The sequence below is a fragment of the Anas acuta genome, chromosome 2 (genome assembly GCF_963932015.1).
Source record: "Anas acuta chromosome 2, bAnaAcu1.1, whole genome shotgun sequence".
Classification (NCBI taxonomy): Eukaryota; Metazoa; Chordata; class Aves; order Anseriformes; family Anatidae; genus Anas; species Anas acuta.
In genome coordinates this window covers 225,261-245,560 of record NC_088980.1, presented here as the reverse complement: position 1 = coordinate 245,560, position 20,300 = coordinate 225,261, and the positions used below count along the sequence as shown (strand labels likewise).

Here is a 20,300-nt window from a genome sequence, read left to right as displayed (position 1 = left end):
CGCTACAGGCTGACTGATAAGAGATGTCGGGGGGGAGGGGGTCGCTGGCCGATAGAGCGGCCGCTAGAGATCTTGGGAGTAGACGGAGCAAATGCGAGGTTACCGCTGCGTCCCAGTTTTGGGAGCCAGGACGGACCTGCTAATGACCGCATAAGAAGCAGGAGAAGGGTAAGCGGGCCTCTCGAAATTGTGACAAGGTTACCCGGGTAATAGCAGCAGCTGCTGGAGGGATGTCAACTGGAGTGGTAATCATTGCGTGTCTTATTTGTAGGTGTCTGGGTATGTCACGTTGAAAGCATTGGCGTGTGTGTGTTTGAGACAAAGTGCTGTTGTGAAGTGACTTACGAACACGTTTGATTGTTGTTTTAAGTGATATTTTCTTGTGGTATGAGCGAGGAGTGCAGGGGGCCTCTTTGCGTGACGGCGTGATTGTGCTGGGTGAGCGAGACGCAGCATCGCCGCGAAGCGAGTGCGGCGTTCCGATCCGCAGTCCCGTATCCTCCGTGAGGGGAGCGGCCGGGGACGAACGAAGCGCACGACAGACCAAAAGGAAGTGCTGTTTTATCCAAGTGCTGACTGGTGGTGCCCAATATATGCGCCCGGCGGTGCATCTCGTAATCCCATTTTTGTTCTTAAATGTTTGGAGTGTGACAAGGAGGAAGGTGGCGGCGTTATCTAAGTGACAGTGTAGAAGTTTGGATATATTTGCTGTGGTGTTTGGTCGGTTTCCCAGGTATCGGGGGAGAGGGGCTGACTGATTCTACACGAACGCACGCAGTATGAGGAATAAAATGGATGAGCTAGAAGTCCTGGCCCAGTCCCGCAACTACGACATCATCGGCATAAGCGAAACCTGGTGGGATGAGTCCTGTGACTGGGGTGTTGCGATAGATGGTTACAGGCTCTTCAGGAGGGACAGGCAGGGTCGGCGAGGTGGTGGGGTGGCAATGTATGTGAAGCAGGGGCTGGACTGTGTGGAACTTCAGGTCGGCGATGGCAAAGTTGAGAGCCTCTGGGTAAGGATCAAGGGACGAACGAATAAAGGGGATGTCGTTGTGGGAGTCTATTACAGACCGCCTGGCCAGGACGATAGCGCCGATAAATTATTCTTTACAGAACTAAGAGAGGCCTCGAGATTAACTCCCCTTGTCCTTATGGGGGACTTCAACTTGCCAGACGTTAACTGGGAGTGCCACACGGCTGACACGAGCAAGTCCAGGAGGTTCATGAAGCACCTAGATGATAACTTCTTGGTGCAGGTGCTAACGGAGCCAACTAGGAAAGGTGCCCTCCTAGACCTGTTGCTAGAAAACAGAGAGGGTCTGGTGGGAGATGTGGTGATTGGTGGCCGCCTCGGTCATAGCGACCATGAAGTGGTTGAGTTCAAAATTTACGGTGACAGAAGGAAAAGTGCCACCAAAACCTCATCCCTAGATATGGGGAAAGCGGACTTCAGGCTGCTCAGGGAACTAGTCAGCAAGGTCCCCTGGGAAACTGCTCTTGAAGGCCTCGATGTCCACCAGTGCTGGTCATTCTTTAAGCGATGCCTCCTAGAAGCACAAGATCAGGCAATTCCTAAATATCGCAAGTCAGGCAGGCGGGGCAGGAGGCCGGCGTGGCTGACCAGGAACATTCTTATGGAGATTAGGCGGAAACAGAGAGTGTTTCGCTACTGGAAGGAGGGCCAGGTGTCCTGGAAAGAATACAGGGATGCTGTTCGTGTTTGTAGGGAGAAAATTCGTGTGGCTAAAGCACACCTAGAGTTGAAGCTGGCTGTGTCTGTGAGAGAAAATAAAAAGGGTTTTTTTAGATATGTGAATGGAAAAAGGAGAACTAAAGAATACATAGGGCCGCTCCTTGATAGGGAAGGTCTCCTCACAGACAATGACATAGGCAAAGCAGAGATGCTTAACGCCTTCTTTGCCTCTGTCTTCAATGCCGATGATGGGCTTCGGGACCCAGGGTGCCCTGAGCTGGAGGACCGGGACAGTGGGGATGACAAACTCCCAACCGACCCTGAACATGTGCGGGATTTGCTACTCCACCTGGATCCCTACAAGTCCATGGGTCCGGATGGGATTCATCCCCGGGTGCTGAAAGAGCTGGCGGACGTCATCGCGGAACCTCTCTCAATTATTTTTCAACGATCCTGGGAATCTGGAGAGGTCCCAGTAGACTGGAAGCTGGCAAATGTTGTGCCGATTTTCAAGAAGGGTCAGAAAGAAGACCCTAGCAATTACAGGCCTGTCAGTCTCACGTCAGTGCCTGGTAAAATCATGGAGAAGATGGTTCTCGAACTTATTGAGGCGCACCTGGGGGACAAAGCAGTCATTGGTCCCAGCCAGCATGGGTTTGTGAAGGGTAGGTCCTGCCTAACTAACCTGATTTCCTTTTATGATAAGATCACCCGTATGGTGGACCAAGGGAAACCAGCTGATGTGATTTTTTTGGACTTCAGCAAGGCTTTTGACACGGTTTCCCATAGGATCCTACTGGACAAAATGTCCACCATACAGCTAAATAAAAACATCATACGATGGGTGAGCAATTGGCTAACGGGCAGGGCCCAAAGGGTTATGGTGAATGGGGCTGCGTCAGGCTGGCGGGCGGTCACCAGTGGGGTCCCTCAAGGCTCCATTTTAGGGCCGGTACTTTTCAATATTTTTATAAACGATCTGGATGTAGGAATAGAAGGTATTTTGAGCAAGTTTGCTGATGACACCAAACTTGGAGGAGTTGTGGACTCGAATGAGGGTGGAAAGGCCTTGCAGAGGGATCTGGATAGGTTGGAGAGCTGGGCGATCACCAACCGCATGAAGTTCAATAAGAGCAAGTGCCAGGTCCTGCACCTGGGACGGGGCAACCCTGGCTGCACGTACAGACTGGGCAATGAGACGCTGGAGAGCAGCCTAGAAGAGAGGGATCTGGGGGTCGTGGTAGACAGCAAGTTGAATATGAGCCAGCAGTGTGCCCTGGCAGCCAGGAGGGCCAACCGTGTCCTGGGGTGCATCAAGCACAGCATCGCTAGTAGGTCGAGGGAGGTGATTGTCCCGCTCTACTCTGCGCTGGTGAGGCCTCACCTCGAGTACTGTGTGGAGTTCTGGGCACCACAGTATAAAAAGGACATGAAACTGTTGGAGAGTGTCCAGAGGAGGGCTACGAAGATGGTGAAAGGCCTGGAGGGGAAGACGTACGAGGAACGGCTGAGGGCACTGGGCCTGTTCAGCCTGGAGAAGAGGAGGCTGAGGGGAGACCTCATCGCAGTCTACAACTTCCTCGTAAGGGGGTGTCGAGAGGCAGGAGACCTTTTCTCCATTAACACCAGCGACAGGACCCGCGGGAACGGGGTTAAGCTGAGGCAGGGGAAATTTAGGCTTGACATCAGGAGGGGGTTCTTCACAGAGAGGGTGGTTGCACACTGGAACAGGCTCCCCAGGGAAGTGGTCACTGCACCGAGCCTGACTGAATTTAAGAAGAGATTGGACTGTGCACTTAGTCACATGGTCTGAACTTTTGGGTAGACCTGTGCGGTGTCAAGAGTTGGACTTGATGATCCTTAAGGGTCCCTTCCAACTCAGGATATTCTATGATTCTATGATTATCAAAGTGGCAGAACGGAGAGAGTCGCTTCTGTGGTGGTTTGGCCTTGAGCCCTTGGGAATTTGGTAAGAAGGGGGAGAGCGAATTTATTTAGGCCTCAATACCTTTTCAAGCCCCCGTATTGATGGATACGTAGGAGTGATTCCTTGTTTTGTGCGAGCTTACTAACAAAGTGCATGAGAAAAATTGGCACTCGGCTTGAAATTCGGCCCTGCTGAAATGTAAATTTTGTGGAAAAGGTGGTTTTGTTTGTCTAGAAGACGGAGGGCTGAGTGCTTCAGGTGTCTTCCCAAAGCCCTGTGGAGTTCTGATTGGAACGGGGCTCATCAATAATCTGAAATAGTAACGTTTGTACGTGGACAGAAGAGTTGAATCCCAGAGAATTGGGACATTTGGGAAGAAGATTAGGAAAAGAGAGTAAAAACCTGTCACTGGAGCCCCAGTCACTGGAGCCCCAGGTGCGGCTAATGAGGGTGGTGATCTGGGCAGCCCCTCCTCATAAAAGGGCTGCACCTGGGTGAGGGTGGCAGCTGTGGGGCTGGTGGAGGAGGAAGGCGGTGAGGGGGCTGTAGTTGCAGTTTGTCTGCCTTGCAGCCCCTCTGCTGCTTGGGGCAGCCAAGCTGGGTCCGGAAAGGTCTTTAGAGAAACCTTGGAGCACGGTGAGGCTACTGAGCGTTGCTGGGACCGTGGCAAGGAAGAAGGTGCGTGCAAGCGGGAGTTCCTGGGATCGTGGAAGTCCTGGGCAGCAGGGCTGCCTGTGTGCTGAGGCTGGCTGGGGGAGGACTCGCCGAAAGTTGGGGTGGGCGGGTGGGCGCGCGCAGGCACGGTGAGCCCCGTATGCGAGGAAAGCCCCGCACGTCTGTGCGCGTGCTGTCATTCTTCAGGAAAAGGCGGAGGTGCTCAATGCCTTCTTTGCCTCAGTCTTTAGCGGCAATACCGGTTGTTCTCTGGATACCCAGTACCCTGAGCTGGTGGAAGGGGATGGGGAGCAGGATGTGGCCCTCACCATCCACGAAGAACTGGTTGGTGACCTGCTACGGCACTTGGATGTGCACAAGTCGATGGGGCCGGATGGGATCCACCCAAGGGTACTGAGAGAACCGGCAGAGGAGCTGGCCAAGCCCCTATCCATCATTTATCAGCAGTCCTGGCTAACGGGGGAGGTCCCAGCTGACTGGCGGCTAGCGAATGTGACGCCCATCTACAAGAAGGGCCGGAGGGCAGACCCGGGGAAATACAGGCCTGTCAGTTTGACCTCAGTACCAGGGAAGCTCATGGAGCAGATCCTCTTGGGAGTCATCATGAGGCACTTGCAGGGCAAGCAGGCGATCAGGCCCAGTCAGCATGGGTTTATGGAAGGCAGATCCTGCTTGACGAACCTGATCTCCTTCTACGACAAAGTGACGCGCTGGGTGGACGAGGGAAAGGCTGTGGATGTGGTCTACCTTGACTTCAGCAAGGCTTTTGACACTGTCTCCCACAGCATTCTCCTCAAGAAACTGGCTGCTCATGGCTTGGACTGGCTCACGCTTCGTTGGGTTAGAAACTGGCTGGATAGCCGGGCCCAAAGAGTTGTGGTAAAAGGAGTCAAGTCCAGTTGGAGGCCAGTCACTAGTGGCGTCCCCCAGGGCTCGGTGCTGGGGCCGGTCCTCTTTAACATCTTCATCAATGATCTGGACGAGGGCATTGAGTGCACCCTCAGTAAGTTCGCAGATGACACCAAGTTAGGTGCGTGTGTCGATCTGCTCGAGGGTAGGAAGGCTCTGCAGGAGGATCTGGATAGGCTGCGCCGATGGGCTGAGGTCAACTGCATGAAGTTTAACAAGGCCAAGTGCCGGGTCCTGCACCTGGGGTGCAATAACCTCAGGCAGAGCTACGGGCTGGGAGATGAGTGGTTGGAGAGCTGCCAGGCAGAGAAGGACCTGGGAGTGATGGTGGACAGTCGGCTGAATATGAGCCAGCAGTGTGCTCAGGTGGCCAAGAAGGCCAACGGCATCCTGGCTTGTATCAGAAACAGTGTGACCAGCAGGGCTAGGGAGGTGATCGTCCCCCTGTACTCGGCTCTGGTGAGGCCGCACCTCGAGTACTGTGTTCAGTTTTGGACCCCTCGCTACAAGAAGGACATCGAGGTGCTTGAGCGGGTCCAAAGAAGGGCAATGAAGCTGGTGAGGGGTCTGGAGAACAAGTCCTACGAGGAGCGGCTGAGGGAGCTGGGCTTGTTCAGCCTGGAGAAGAGGAGGCTCAGGGGCGACCTTATCGCTCTCTACAGATACCTTAAAGGAGGCTGTAGTGAGGTGGGGGTTGGCCTGTTCTCCCATGTGCCTGGTGACAGGACGAGGGGGAATGGGCTAAAGTTGCGCCAGGGGAGTTTTAGGTTAGATGTTAGGAAGAATTTCTTTACTGAAAGGGTTGTTAGGCACTGGAACGGGCTGCCCAGGGAGGTGGTGGAGTCACCATCCCTGGAAGTCTTCAAAAGACGTTTAGATGTAGAGCTTAGGGATATGGTTTAGTGGGGACTGTTAGTGTTAGGTTAGAGGTTGGACTCGATGATCTTGAGGTCTCTTCCAACCTAGAAATTCTGTGATTCTGTGATTCTTCATGAATCTGAGCGACTCTTCCTGTAACGCCCTTGAGTCGACACATGGCAACTCAGGCAGACGACATACAGCATTATACAGCAACTACAGCAATTGTACAACCCAAAGGACTGCCTGTTCTCACCCCAGATGCCCTTGAGGGTTTTCAGACTGCCCCATACTTCTGCATCAGCTGCCGAGTGCACCCACATCCTTGAGCAAAAGCAGCCCCATGGACGGCTTTGCCTTTGCCTTAGCCTGAGGCAGGCATAAGTCAGACCGTCTTCACCAGTATGGCTTTTTTTTATTTTTATTTATTTATTTTTTTTTAATATGCCCTGCAAGGACTTTATCCCTTTCTCCGTGTGTAGGAGTTTCCATTGGGCAGGGCTAGCTCGATTGGCAGACTAACCAGGTGGCTGTTGCTACATGTGCATCCTACCTGGGCAGCCTGCTCTAAGGAACCTGCTTTGGCAGGGGGGTTGGACCCGACGATATTTCGAGGTCCCTTCCAAGCCCTACAATTCTGTGATTCTGTGATCTGTGGTGGCTTTACCTTTCTAGGCAGTTGATGAACTCCACCGCAACTGCCCTCTCACTCCCCTTCCTCAGAAGAGGAGGGGAAGAAGAAAAGGAAAGGAACAACTCATGGGTTGAGATAAGGATAATTTAATTAAAGGAAAAAAAAACATTAAGGGAAAATTGTTATTAAATAATTTCCCTAAAGGGAAAGGGGGGGGAAAAAAAAGGAAAACAAAAGTAAAGGCTGTGTGGAAGTGCAGAGGAAATAAATTACTCTCTACTTCCCCCCAGTGAGCGATGCTCGACCACGTCCTTGAAGCAGGGCCTCAATGCACATAGCCGATGTTCGGGAGGACAGATGTTCTCCTCACGAGAGCCCACCCCTCCCCTCTTCTTCCACTTTTATTGCCGAGTGTGACGCCATACGGTATGGAATATCCCTTCGGTTGCTTTACGTCAGCTGCCCTGCTGATGTTCCTTCCTCCCCTCTCGCCCACCCCCAGGCCTGCTGGCTCTGGGCGGGGGGCGGGGGGTTGAGGGAATCCTGACCCTGTGCCAGTATTGCTCAGCAGTAGACACAACTCTGGTGTGATACCAGTGCCATTCTAGCTACAAGTGCAGAGCACAGCACCCTGTGGGCTGCCGCAGGGAAAGTTATCTCCATCCCAGCCAGACCCAGTACAGCATCCTGTGGAGGAATGGTTAAGTGAAGTAGGTCATGTGAATGTTGAGCAACTTGGAGGTCGCGAGCTAAAAAAGTATCGAACGCAGCTCATATGAGTCTGGCAGATGGCGGGAAGCCAATCAAGGGACAAAGGCATTGTGTCAGTGTGTGGATGGGAAAGTGCCTAAGATGGGATAACGGTTGAGGGAATGAGGAGCTAGCTGATAAGATAGGGAAAGTTGCACTAACCAATAGTGAGCTTAGCTTTTGCAATATGTATGAGCTAATTATATTGAATCATATAAAAAACAGCTGAGCTATCCAATAAATCGAAGTTCACTGATCACTCATATTGAGCGTCTGTGTCTTCCTTCCGTCGACAACAGCATCCCAACGGTTGAATGGCTCAGCACCCATTGCTTTTAGCGTACTCTTTGTCAGTCTGTTGCTGTTTGTTTATTTATTTATTTATTTATTTTCCCTGGACGCTGGTGCAGGAGAAGGGATGTGGTATACCCGTTCAATGCCATGCTCTTTGGTCCAGGTGTTTATGAGGTCATTGTGGAAATGAATCCCACTGTCTGATGCAATTATTTCTGGTGTGCCATGTTGACGTGGGACTGTGAGAAAATGTCGCGTTTTTGCAGTAGAACGTGTTTTTGCAGTGGAAAATTCCACTAAGCTCGCGTATCCAGAAGTGCTTGTGCAGGCACGACAGCAGCCCAACAGTGGAGAGTACGTTAAGCAGATAAGGGGAAGGTCCCAGTGTCCCAAAATAAGGAGGACGGGTAAGAGAAGCAGGGCAAGCAGTGCAAAATCACTAGAAGCAAAAGATCGTGGGCCCTGTGGTCACAAGAGAAGATGGGGCGGAAGGAGAAATTAACGGTTGGTCAAGTAAAACTGGATCTGTGCGATACAGTCACAAGTGTTGAGTAGCTCGTGAACCTGTTGCACTCAGCCAGGGAGGAAACGGGAGGAATCAAGCCTCGGTTAAGAGGGTTATAATATAAGGTTACGATATGCTTTTGCGGGTTGCTCCCGCTTGCAGGACCCCCGCCGCTGCAATCGTGAAGAAAACAGCTTTGCAGAAGACCCTGTCTGAGCAAGTTATTGAGTTTTTTTTTTTCTTTCTTTTTTTCCTCCCCTCACAAGACTTGCCTTTCAAAGCCCAGGATGGCGTTCCGGGTGGAAAGCCACGTTTCCAGCCGTGCAGTGGCTGCTTCCAGCACCCCAAGCACACGGCGCTTGCCAGCTTCACGGGAGCCGGTTCGGCTCCGCGGAGATGGGCGGGGCGTGCAGATCCCGCCGGAGGGGAGGGGAGGGGAGGGGAGGGGAGGGGAGGGGAGGGGAGGCCGGGCGAAGGGGAGGGGAGGGGAGGGGAGGGGGCGGGAGGCCGGGCGAAGGGAAGGGGCGGGGCGAATGCGAGGAGGAGGCGGAGCCGCGCCAATGAGCGCGGAGCGAAGGGCGGGCGCAGAGGCTTCGTGGGCGGGGCACGCGGCCGGCGAGGCGCGGGGCGGGGCGGGGCATGCAAATTCGTGTCGGGGCCCAGCCAATCGGGCGCTTGGGGGCCCGAACGGGCCGCTGGGAGGCCCCGGCGCCGCGGCGGCGGGGCGCTTGGGGGTCGCGGCTGCGAGCGGAGCGCGGGCGAGGGCGGGCGAGGGCGGCGGGTTGAGGCCCGGGAGGGCGGGGGCGGGCGGTGGAGCAGTGTCCGTGAGGTCGGGGTGGTGGGCGCGGGAGCGGGCGGCGCGGGGCCGGGCGGGCGGGCATCGCTTCTCGGCCTTTTGGCTAAGATCAAGTGTAGTATCTGTTCTTATCAGTTTAATATCTGATACGTCCTCGATGAGAGGACTTTATATTAAACGGATTTTTGGGCTCGGGAGTTGGATCCGGAGCTTGCTCCCTCCGCTCCGCGCATCGTCCCGGTATTGCAGTACCTCCGGGAACGGTGCACCTCCCTCGGGAGGTTGCTGTGCGAGTGCAAAGACAGAGCTGGACGCTGGGGGGCGGGAGGACGCGCGGCGCTTCCGCGGCGGGGGACGGGGCAGTGGCCCCCGAGCAGCTGCCGCCCGGCCGCCGCAGGCTTCCCGGCTCCGCGGAGGGCACGGCGCGGCCCAGCGCGTGCGCTCGCTTCCCGCCTCGCTGCCCCTTCCGCGGGCCGGAACGGCTCTCTGCCCCCTCGCGCTCCCGCCAGCGCCTGCCGCCCCTTTGCACCGGGGAAGCGGCCGGGGCGCGGCGGGGACAGCGTGGTTCGGAAGGTTTTCTTGGGCTTGCCGCTGGGGCTGGCGAGAGAGGGCGTTAGGAGAATCTGATCGGGTAGAGAGCGCTGGCAGCATGCAACTAGGATGCTCCCTGCTGTCTCTGCCGACTATGCTGCCTTGTGCAAAATAACTAAAGCAAGAAGCCTCGGGCCCCTTGCCGAGGTCACTCTCTTCGTAAGAGTGGGAGCCTGTCTTAAGAAACGGGCAGAAACCGGTCCTGCGCATGGACAGGAGCCAAGGAGCAACCGACTCTGCGCAAAGACAAGAGGGCAGCTAGCGGGGACAAGGAAGAGCCACCAACCTTCATCCCCATGACCCCCGACGACCGCCACCGGGAGACACTGCGCGAGCGCGGGTGGGGGGGTGCTTGTGGAAATGACTTCTCGAACTGCTTTTAACGTCAGGCGGGGACGGGCTGCGAATGCGTGTAGGCGCGCTGTGAAACTTTGTGCAAATGAAACTCTTTGCTGCGTAGAACCGCGGCAAATTGCCGCGTCCGCTGCACACGACTTTGGCGGGACTACCCCCCCGTGCTGCCCAGCGCTGAATAAACAGACCTACTTTTGCAGCCTTACTGACTGTGGACTCTGCCGCAAGTCAGTTTGGCGAGCCGGCCGGGAGAGACGTTCCACTCGCTCGGCTGCGGAGCGGACGCCCCTAAGTGCACCCCGAGCATTTTCCTCGGGGGAGCCTCCACTCTGAGCCGCTCACCGCGGGAGCAGACAAAGACCTCCTGAGGCCGCGGACAAACGGTAAGCTTTACAGTACAGGAAGGGCCCGTAAGTCGTACGGGTGGCCGGGGCGGCTGGTAAGTCGCGCAGAGACGTCTGGCGTGCAGCAGAGTCCCCGTATGGGAGGAGGGTACGCTACAGGCTGACCGATAGAGATGTCGGGGGGGTGGTCGATGGCCGATCGAGCGGCCGCTAGAGATCTTGGGAGTAGACGGAGCAAATGCGAGGTTACCGCTGCGTCCCAGTTTTGGGAGCCAGGACGGACCTGCTAATGACCGCATAAGAAGCAGGAGAAGGGTAAGCGGGCCTCTCGAAATTGTGACAAGGTTACCCGGGTAATAGCAGCAGCTGCTGGAGGGATGTCAACTGGAGTGGTAATCATTGCGTGTCTTATTTGTAGGTGTCTGGGTATGTCACGTTGAAAGCATTGGCGTGTGTGTGTTTGAGACAAAGTGCTGTTGTGAAGTGACTTACGAACACGTTTGATTGTTGTTTTAAGTGATATTTTCTTGTGGTATGAGCGAGGAGTGCAGGGGGCCTCTTTGCGTGACGGCGTGATTGTGCTGGGTGAGCGAGACGCAGCATCGCCGCGAAGCGAGTGCGGCGTTCCGATCCGCAGTCCCGTATCCTCCGTGAGGGGAGCGGCCGGGGACGAACGAAGCGCACGACAGACCAAAAGGAAGTGCTGTTTTATCCAAGTGCTGACTGGTGGTGCCCAATATATGCGCCCGGCGGTGCATCTCGTAATCCCATTTTTGTTCTTAAATGTTTGGAGTGTGACAAGGAGGAAGGTGGCGGCGTTATCTAAGTGACAGTGTAGAAGTTTGGATATATTTGCTGTGGTGTTTGGTCGGTTTCCCAGGTATCGGGGGAGAGGGGCTGACTGATTCTACACGAACGCACGCAGTATGAGGAATAAAATGGATGAGCTAGAAGTCCTGGCCCAGTCCCGCAACTACGACATCATCGGCATAAGCGAAACCTGGTGGGATGAGTCCTGTGACTGGGGTGTTGCGATAGATGGTTACAGGCTCTTCAGGAGGGACAGGCAGGGTCGGCGAGGTGGTGGGGTGGCAATGTATGTGAAGCAGGGGCTGGACTGTGTGGAACTTCAGGTCGGCGATGGCAAAGTTGAGAGCCTCTGGGTAAGGATCAAGGGACGAACGAATAAAGGGGATGTCGTTGTGGGAGTCTATTACAGACCGCCTGGCCAGGACGATAGCGCCGATAAATTATTCTTTACAGAACTAAGAGAGGCCTCGAGATTAACTCCCCTTGTCCTTATGGGGGACTTCAACTTGCCAGACGTTAACTGGGAGTGCCACACGGCTGACACGAGCAAGTCCAGGAGGTTCATGAAGCACCTAGATGATAACTTCTTGGTGCAGGTGCTAACGGAGCCAACTAGGAAAGGTGCCCTCCTAGACCTGTTGCTAGAAAACAGAGAGGGTCTGGTGGGAGATGTGGTGATTGGTGGCCGCCTCGGTCATAGCGACCATGAAGTGGTTGAGTTCAAAATTTACGGTGACAGAAGGAAAAGTGCCACCAAAACCTCATCCCTAGATATGGGGAAAGCGGACTTCAGGCTGCTCAGGGAACTAGTCAGCAAGGTCCCCTGGGAAACTGCTCTTGAAGGCCTCGATGTCCACCAGTGCTGGTCATTCTTTAAGCGATGCCTCCTAGAAGCACAAGATCAGGCAATTCCTAAATATCGCAAGTCAGGCAGGCGGGGCAGGAGGCCGGCGTGGCTGACCAGGAACATTCTTATGGAGATTAGGCGGAAACAGAGAGTGTTTCGCTACTGGAAGGAGGGCCAGGTGTCCTGGAAAGAATACAGGGATGCTGTTCGTGTTTGTAGGGAGAAAATTCGTGTGGCTAAAGCACACCTAGAGTTGAAGCTGGCTGTGTCTGTGAGAGAAAATAAAAAGGGTTTTTTTAGATATGTGAATGGAAAAAGGAGAACTAAAGAATACATAGGGCCGCTCCTTGATAGGGAAGGTCTCCTCACAGACAATGACATAGGCAAAGCAGAGATGCTTAACGCCTTCTTTGCCTCTGTCTTCAATGCCGATGATGGGCTTCGGGACCCAGGGTGCCCTGAGCTGGAGGACCGGGACAGTGGGGATGACAAACTCCCAACCGACCCTGAACATGTGCGGGATTTGCTACTCCACCTGGATCCCTACAAGTCCATGGGTCCGGATGGGATTCATCCCCGGGTGCTGAAAGAGCTGGCGGACGTCATCGCGGAACCTCTCTCAATTATTTTTCAACGATCCTGGGAATCTGGAGAGGTCCCAGTAGACTGGAAGCTGGCAAATGTTGTGCCGATTTTCAAGAAGGGTCAGAAAGAAGACCCTAGCAATTACAGGCCTGTCAGTCTCACGTCAGTGCCTGGTAAAATCATGGAGAAGATGGTTCTCGAACTTATTGAGGCGCACCTGGGGGACAAAGCAGTCATTGGTCCCAGCCAGCATGGGTTTGTGAAGGGTAGGTCCTGCCTAACTAACCTGATTTCCTTTTATGATAAGATCACCCGTATGGTGGACCAAGGGAAACCAGCTGATGTGATTTTTTTGGACTTCAGCAAGGCTTTTGACACGGTTTCCCATAGGATCCTACTGGACAAAATGTCCACCATACAGCTAAATAAAAACATCATACGATGGGTGAGCAATTGGCTAACGGGCAGGGCCCAAAGGGTTATGGTGAATGGGGCTGCGTCAGGCTGGCGGGCGGTCACCAGTGGGGTCCCTCAAGGCTCCATTTTAGGGCCGGTACTTTTCAATATTTTTATAAACGATCTGGATGTAGGAATAGAAGGTATTTTGAGCAAGTTTGCTGATGACACCAAACTTGGAGGAGTTGTGGACTCGAATGAGGGTGGAAAGGCCTTGCAGAGGGATCTGGATAGGTTGGAGAGCTGGGCGATCACCAACCGCATGAAGTTCAATAAGAGCAAGTGCCAGGTCCTGCACCTGGGACGGGGCAACCCTGGCTGCACGTACAGACTGGGCAATGAGACGCTGGAGAGCAGCCTAGAAGAGAGGGATCTGGGGGTCGTGGTAGACAGCAAGTTGAATATGAGCCAGCAGTGTGCCCTGGCAGCCAGGAGGGCCAACCGTGTCCTGGGGTGCATCAAGCACAGCATCGCTAGTAGGTCGAGGGAGGTGATTGTCCCGCTCTACTCTGCGCTGGTGAGGCCTCACCTCGAGTACTGTGTGGAGTTCTGGGCACCACAGTATAAAAAGGACATGAAACTGTTGGAGAGTGTCCAGAGGAGGGCTACGAAGATGGTGAAAGGCCTGGAGGGGAAGACGTACGAGGAACGGCTGAGGGCACTGGGCCTGTTCAGCCTGGAGAAGAGGAGGCTGAGGGGAGACCTCATCGCAGTCTACAACTTCCTCGTAAGGGGGTGTCGAGAGGCAGGAGACCTTTTCTCCATTAACACCAGCGACAGGACCCGCGGGAACGGGGTTAAGCTGAGGCAGGGGAAATTTAGGCTTGACATCAGGAGGGGGTTCTTCACAGAGAGGGTGGTTGCACACTGGAACAGGCTCCCCAGGGAAGTGGTCACTGCACCGAGCCTGACTGAATTTAAGAAGAGATTGGACTGTGCACTTAGTCACATGGTCTGAACTTTTGGGTAGACCTGTGCGGTGTCAAGAGTTGGACTTGATGATCCTTAAGGGTCCCTTCCAACTCAGGATATTCTATGATTCTATGATTATCAAAGTGGCAGAACGGAGAGAGTCGCTTCTGTGGTGGTTTGGCCTTGAGCCCTTGGGAATTTGGTAAGAAGGGGGAGAGCGAATTTATTTAGGCCTCAATACCTTTTCAAGCCCCCGTATTGATGGATACGTAGGAGTGATTCCTTGTTTTGTGCGAGCTTACTAACAAAGTGCATGAGAAAAATTGGCACTCGGCTTGAAATTCGGCCCTGCTGAAATGTAAATTTTGTGGAAAAGGTGGTTTTGTTTGTCTAGAAGACGGAGGGCTGAGTGCTTCAGGTGTCTTCCCAAAGCCCTGTGGAGTTCTGATTGGAACGGGGCTCATCAATAATCTGAAATAGTAACGTTTGTACGTGGACAGAAGAGTTGAATCCCAGAGAATTGGGACATTTGGGAAGAAGATTAGGAAAAGAGAGTAAAAACCTGTCACTGGAGCCCCAGTCACTGGAGCCCCAGGTGCGGCTAATGAGGGTGGTGATCTGGGCAGCCCCTCCTCATAAAAGGGCTGCACCTGGGTGAGGGTGGCAGCTGTGGGGCTGGTGGAGGAGGAAGGCGGTGAGGGGGCTGTAGTTGCAGTTTGTCTGCCTTGCAGCCCCTCTGCTGCTTGGGGCAGCCAAGCTGGGTCCGGAAAGGTCTTTAGAGAAACCTTGGAGCACGGTGAGGCTACTGAGCGTTGCTGGGACCGTGGCAAGGAAGAAGGTGCGTGCAAGCGGGAGTTCCTGGGATCGTGGAAGTCCTGGGCAGCAGGGCTGCCTGTGTGCTGAGGCTGGCTGGGGGAGGACTCGCCGAAAGTTGGGGTGGGCGGGTGGGCGCGCGCAGGCACGGTGAGCCCCGTATGTGAGGAAAGCCCCGCACGTCTGTGCGCGTGCTGTCATTCTTCAGGAAAAGGCGGAGGTGCTCAATGCCTTCTTTGCCTCAGTCTTTAGCGGCAATACCGGTTGTTCTCTGGATACCCAGTACCCTGAGCTGGTGGAAGGGGATGGGGAGCAGGATGTGGCCCTCACCATCCACGAAGAACTGGTTGGTGACCTGCTACGGCACTTGGATGTGCACAAGTCGATGGGGCCGGATGGGATCCACCCAAGGGTACTGAGAGAACCGACAGAGGAGCTGGCCAAGCCCCTATCCATCATTTATCAGCAGTCCTGGCTAACGGGGGAGGTCCCAGCTGACTGGCGGCTAGCGAATGTGACGCCCATCTACAAGAAGGGCCGGAGGGCAGACCCGGGGAAATACAGGCCTGTCAGTTTGACCTCAGTACCAGGGAAGCTCATGGAGCAGATCCTCTTGGGAGTCATCATGAGGCACTTGCAGGGCAAGCAGGCGATCAGGCCCAGTCAGCATGGGTTTATGGAAGGCAGATCCTGCTTGACGAACCTGATCTCCTTCTACGACAAAGTGACGCGCTGGGTGGACGAGGGAAAGGCTGTGGATGTGGTCTACCTTGACTTCAGCAAGGCTTTTGACACTGTCTCCCACAGCATTCTCCTCAAGAAACTGGCTGCTCATGGCTTGGACTGGCTCACGCTTCGTTGGGTTAGAAACTGGCTGGATAGCCGGGCCCAAAGAGTTGTGGTAAAAGGAGTCAAGTCCAGTTGGAGGCCAGTCACTAGTGGCGTCCCCCAGGGCTCGGTGCTGGGGCCGGTCCTCTTTAACATCTTCATCAATGATCTGGACGAGGGCATTGAGTGCACCCTCAGTAAGTTCGCAGATGACACCAAGTTAGGTGCGTGTGTCGATCTGCTCGAGGGTAGGAAGGCTCTGCAGGAGGATCTGGATAGGCTGCGCCGATGGGCTGAGGTCAACTGCATGAAGTTTAACAAGGCCAAGTGCCGGGTCCTGCACCTGGGGTGCAATAACCTCAGGCAGAGCTACGGGCTGGGAGATGAGTGGTTGGAGAGCTGCCAGGCAGAGAAGGACCTGGGAGTGATGGTGGACAGTCGGCTGAATATGAGCCAGCAGTGTGCTCAGGTGGCCAAGAAGGCCAACGGCATCCTGGCTTGTATCAGAAACAGTGTGACCAGCAGGGCTAGGGAGGTGATCGTCCCCCTGTACTCGGCTCTGGTGAGGCCGCACCTCGAGTACTGTGTTCAGTTTTGGACCCCTCGCTACAAGAAGGACATCGAGGTGCTTGAGCGGGTCCAAAGAAGGGCAATGAAGCTGGTGAGGGGTCTGGAGAACAAGTCCTACGAGGAGCGGCTGAGGGAGCTGGGCTTGTTCAGCCTGGAGAAGAGGAGGCTCAGGGGCGACCTTATCGCTCTCTACAGATACCTTAAAGGAGGCTGTAGTGAGGTGGGGGTTGGCCTGTTCTCCCATGTGCCTGGTGACAGGACGAGGGGGAATGGGCTAAAGTTGCGCCAGGGGAGTTTTAGGTTAGATGTTAGGAAGAATTTCTTTACTGAAAGGGTTGTTAGGCACTGGAACGGGCTGCCCAGGGAGGTGGTGGAGTCACCATCCCTGGAAGTCTTCAAAAGACGTTTAGATGTAGAGCTTAGGGATATGGTTTAGTGGGGACTGTTAGTGTTAGGTTAGAGGTTGGACTCGATGATCTTGAGGTCTCTTCCAACCTAGAAATTCTGTGATTCTGTGATTCTTCATGAATCTGAGCGACTCTTCCTGTAACGCCCTTGAGTCGACACATGGCAACTCAGGCAGACGACATACAGCATTATACAGCAACTACAGCAATTGTACAACCCAAAGGACTGCCTGTTCTCACCCCAGATGCCCTTGAGGGTTTTCAGACTGCCCCATACTTCTGCATCAGCTGCCGAGTGCACCCACATCCTTGAGCAAAAGCAGCCCCATGGACGGCTTTGCCTTTGCCTTAGCCTGAGGCAGGCATAAGTCAGACCGTCTTCACCAGTATGGCTTTTTTTTATTTTTATTTATTTATTTTTTTTTAATATGCCCTGCAAGGACTTTATCCCTTTCTCCGTGTGTAGGAGTTTCCATTGGGCAGGGCTAGCTCGATTGGCAGACTAACCAGGTGGCTGTTGCTACATGTGCATCCTACCTGGGCAGCCTGCTCTAAGGAACCTGCTTTGGCAGGGGGGTTGGACCCGACGATATTTCGAGGTCCCTTCCAAGCCCTACAATTCTGTGATTCTGTGATCTGTGGTGGCTTTACCTTTCTAGGCAGTTGATGAACTCCACCGCAACTGCCCTCTCACTCCCCTTCCTCAGAAGAGGAGGGGAAGAAGAAAAGGAAAGGAACAACTCATGGGTTGAGATAAGGATAATTTAATTAAAGGAAAAAAAAACATTAAGGGAAAATTGTTATTAAATAATTTCCCTAAAGGGAAAGGGGGGGGAAAAAAAAGGAAAACAAAAGTAAAGGCTGTGTGGAAGTGCAGAGGAAATAAATTACTCTCTACTTCCCCCCAGTGAGCGATGCTCGACCACGTCCTTGAAGCAGGGCCTCAATGCACATAGCCGATGTTCGGGAGGACAGATGTTCTCCTCACGAGAGCCCACCCCTCCCCTCTTCTTCCACTTTTATTGCCGAGTGTGACGCCATACGGTATGGAATATCCCTTCGGTTGCTTTACGTCAGCTGCCCTGCTGATGTTCCTTCCTCCCCTCTCGCCCACCCCCAGGCCTGCTGGCTCTGGGCGGGGGGCGGGGGGTTGAGGGAATCCTGACCCTGTGCCAGTATTGCTCAGCAGTAGACACAACTCTGGTGTGATACCAGTGCCATTCTAGCTACAAGTGCAGAGCACAGCACCCTGTGGGCTGCCGCAGGGAAAGTTATCTCCATCCCAGCCAGACCCAGTACAGCATCCTGTGGAGGAATGGTTAAGTGAAGTAGGTCATGTGAATGTTGAGCAACTTGGAGGTCGCGAGCTAAAAAAGTATCGAACGCAGCTCATATGAGTCTGGCAGATGGCGGGAAGCCAATCAAGGGACAAAGGCATTGTGTCAGTGTGTGGATGGGAAAGTGCCTAAGACGGGATAACGGTTGAGGGAATGAGGAGCTAGCTGATAAGATAGGGAAAGTTGCACTAACCAATAGTGAGCTTAGCTTTTGCAATATGTATGAGCTAATTATATTGAATCATATAAAAAACAGCTGAGCTATCCAATAAATCGAAGTTCACTGATCACTCATATTGAGCGTCTGTGTCTTCCTTCCGTCGACAACAGCATCCCAACGGTTGAATGGCTCAGCACCCATTGCTTTTAGCGTACTCTTTGTCAGTCTGTTGCTGTTTGTTTATTTATTTATTTATTTATTTTCCCTGGACGCTGGTGCAGGAGAAGGGATGTGGTATACCCGTTCAATGCCATGCTCTTTGGTCCAGGTGTTTATGAGGTCATTGTGGAAATGAATCCCACTGTCTGATGCAATTATTTCTGGTGTGCCATGTTGACGTGGGACTGTGAGAAAATGTCGCGTTTTTGCAGTAGAACGTGTTTTTGCAGTGGAAAATTCCACTAAGCTCGCGTATCCAGAAGTGCTTGTGCAGGCACGACAGCAGCCCAGCAGTGGAGAGTACGTTAAGCAGATAAGGGGAAGGTCCCAGTGTCCCAAAATAAGGAGGACGGGTAAGAGAAGCAGGGCAAGCAGTGCAAAATCACTAGAAGCAAAAGATCGTGGGCCCTGTGGTCACAAGAGAAGATGGGGCGGAAGGAGAAATTAATGGTTGGTCAAGTAAAACTGGATCTGTGCGATACAGTCACAAGTGTTGAGTAGCTCGTGAACCTGTTGCACTCAGCCAGGGAGGAAACGGGAGGAATCAAGCCTCGGTTAAGAGGGTTATAATATAAGGTTACGATATGCTTTTGCGGGTTGCTCCCGCTTGCAGGACCCCCGCCGCTGCAATCGTGAAGAAAACAGCTTTGCAGAAGACCCTGTCTGAGCAAGTTATTGAGTTTTTTTTTTCTTTCTTTTTTTCCTCCCCTCACAAGACTTGCCTTTCAAAGCCCAGGATGGCGTTCCGGGTGGAAAGCTACGTTTCCAGCCGTGCAGTGGCTGCTTCCAGCACCCCAAGCACACGGCGCTTGCCAGCTTCACGGGAGCCGGTTCGGCTCCGCGGAGATGGGCGGGGCGTGCAGATCCCGCCGGAGGGGAGGGGAGGGGAGGGGAGGGGGCGGGAGGCCGGGCGAAGGGAAGGGGCGGGGCGAATGCGAGGAGGAGGCGGAGCCGCGCCAATGAGCGCGGAGCGAAGGGCGGGCGCAGAGGCTTCGTGGGCGGGGCACGCGGCCGGCGAGGCGCGGGGCGGGGCGGGGCATGCAAATTCGTGTCGGGGCCCAGCCAATCGGGCGCTTGGGGGCCCGAACGGGCCGCTGGGAGGCCCCGGCGCCGCGGCGGCGGGGCGCTTGGGGGTCGCGGCTGCGAGCGGAGCGCGGGCGAGGGCGGGCGAGGGCGGCGGGTTGAGGCCCGGGAGGGCGGGGGCGGGCGGTGGAGCAGTGTCCGTGAGGTCGGGGTGGTGGGCGCGGGAGCGGGCGGCGCGGGGCCGGGCGGGCGGGCATCGCTTCTCGGCCTTTTGGCTAAGATCAAGTGTAGTATCTGTTCTTATCAGTTTAATATCTGATACGTCCTCGATGAGAGGACTTTATATTAAACGGATTTTTGGGCTCGGGAGTTGGATCCGGAGCTTGCTCCCTCCGCTCCGCGCATCGTCCCGGTATTGCAGTACCTCCGGGAACGGTGCACCTCCCTCGGGAGGTTGCTGTGCGAGTGCAAAGACAGAGCTGGACGCTGGGGGGCGGGAGGACGCGCGGCGCTTCCGCGGCGGGGGACGGGGCAGTGGCCCCCGAGCAGCTGCCGCCCGGCCGCCGCAGGCTTCCCGGCTCCGCGGAGGGCACGGCGCGGCCCAGCGCGTGCGCTCGCTTCCCGCCTCGCTGCCCCTTCCGCGGGCCGGAACGGCTCTCTGCCCCCTCGCGCTCCCGCCAGCGCCTGCCGCCCCTTTGCACCGGGGAAGCGGCCGGGGCGCGGCGGGGACAGCGTGGTTCGGAAGGTTTTCTTGGGCTTGCCGCTGGGGCTGGCGAGAGAGGGCGTTAGGAGAATCTGATCGGGTAGAGAGCGCTGGCAGCATGCAACTAGGATGCTCCCTGCTGTCTCTGCCGACTATGCTGCCTTGTGCAAAATAACTAAAGCAAGAAGCCTCGGGCCCCTTGCCGAGGTCACTCTCTTCGTAAGAGTGGGAGCCTGTCTTAAGAAACGGGCAGAAACCGGTCCTGCGCATGGACAGGAGCCAAGGAGCAACCGACTC

At 54.8% G+C, this 20,300-nt stretch overlaps 2 non-coding genes across 2 annotated transcripts; both read left to right on the top strand.

Moving 5' to 3' along the window:
- Window positions 1–9,127: 9,127 nt before the first annotated feature.
- LOC137852831 (U2 spliceosomal RNA) lies at window positions 9,128–9,318 on the top strand. Its single transcript, XR_011094060.1, has one exon. It is a non-coding gene; the product is annotated as a U2 spliceosomal RNA (small nuclear RNA).
- Window positions 9,319–19,555: 10,237 nt separating this feature from the next.
- On the top strand, window positions 19,556–19,746 carry LOC137852830 (U2 spliceosomal RNA). The gene has a single exon (XR_011094059.1). It is a non-coding gene; the product is annotated as a U2 spliceosomal RNA (small nuclear RNA).
- Window positions 19,747–20,300: the final 554 nt, after the last annotated feature.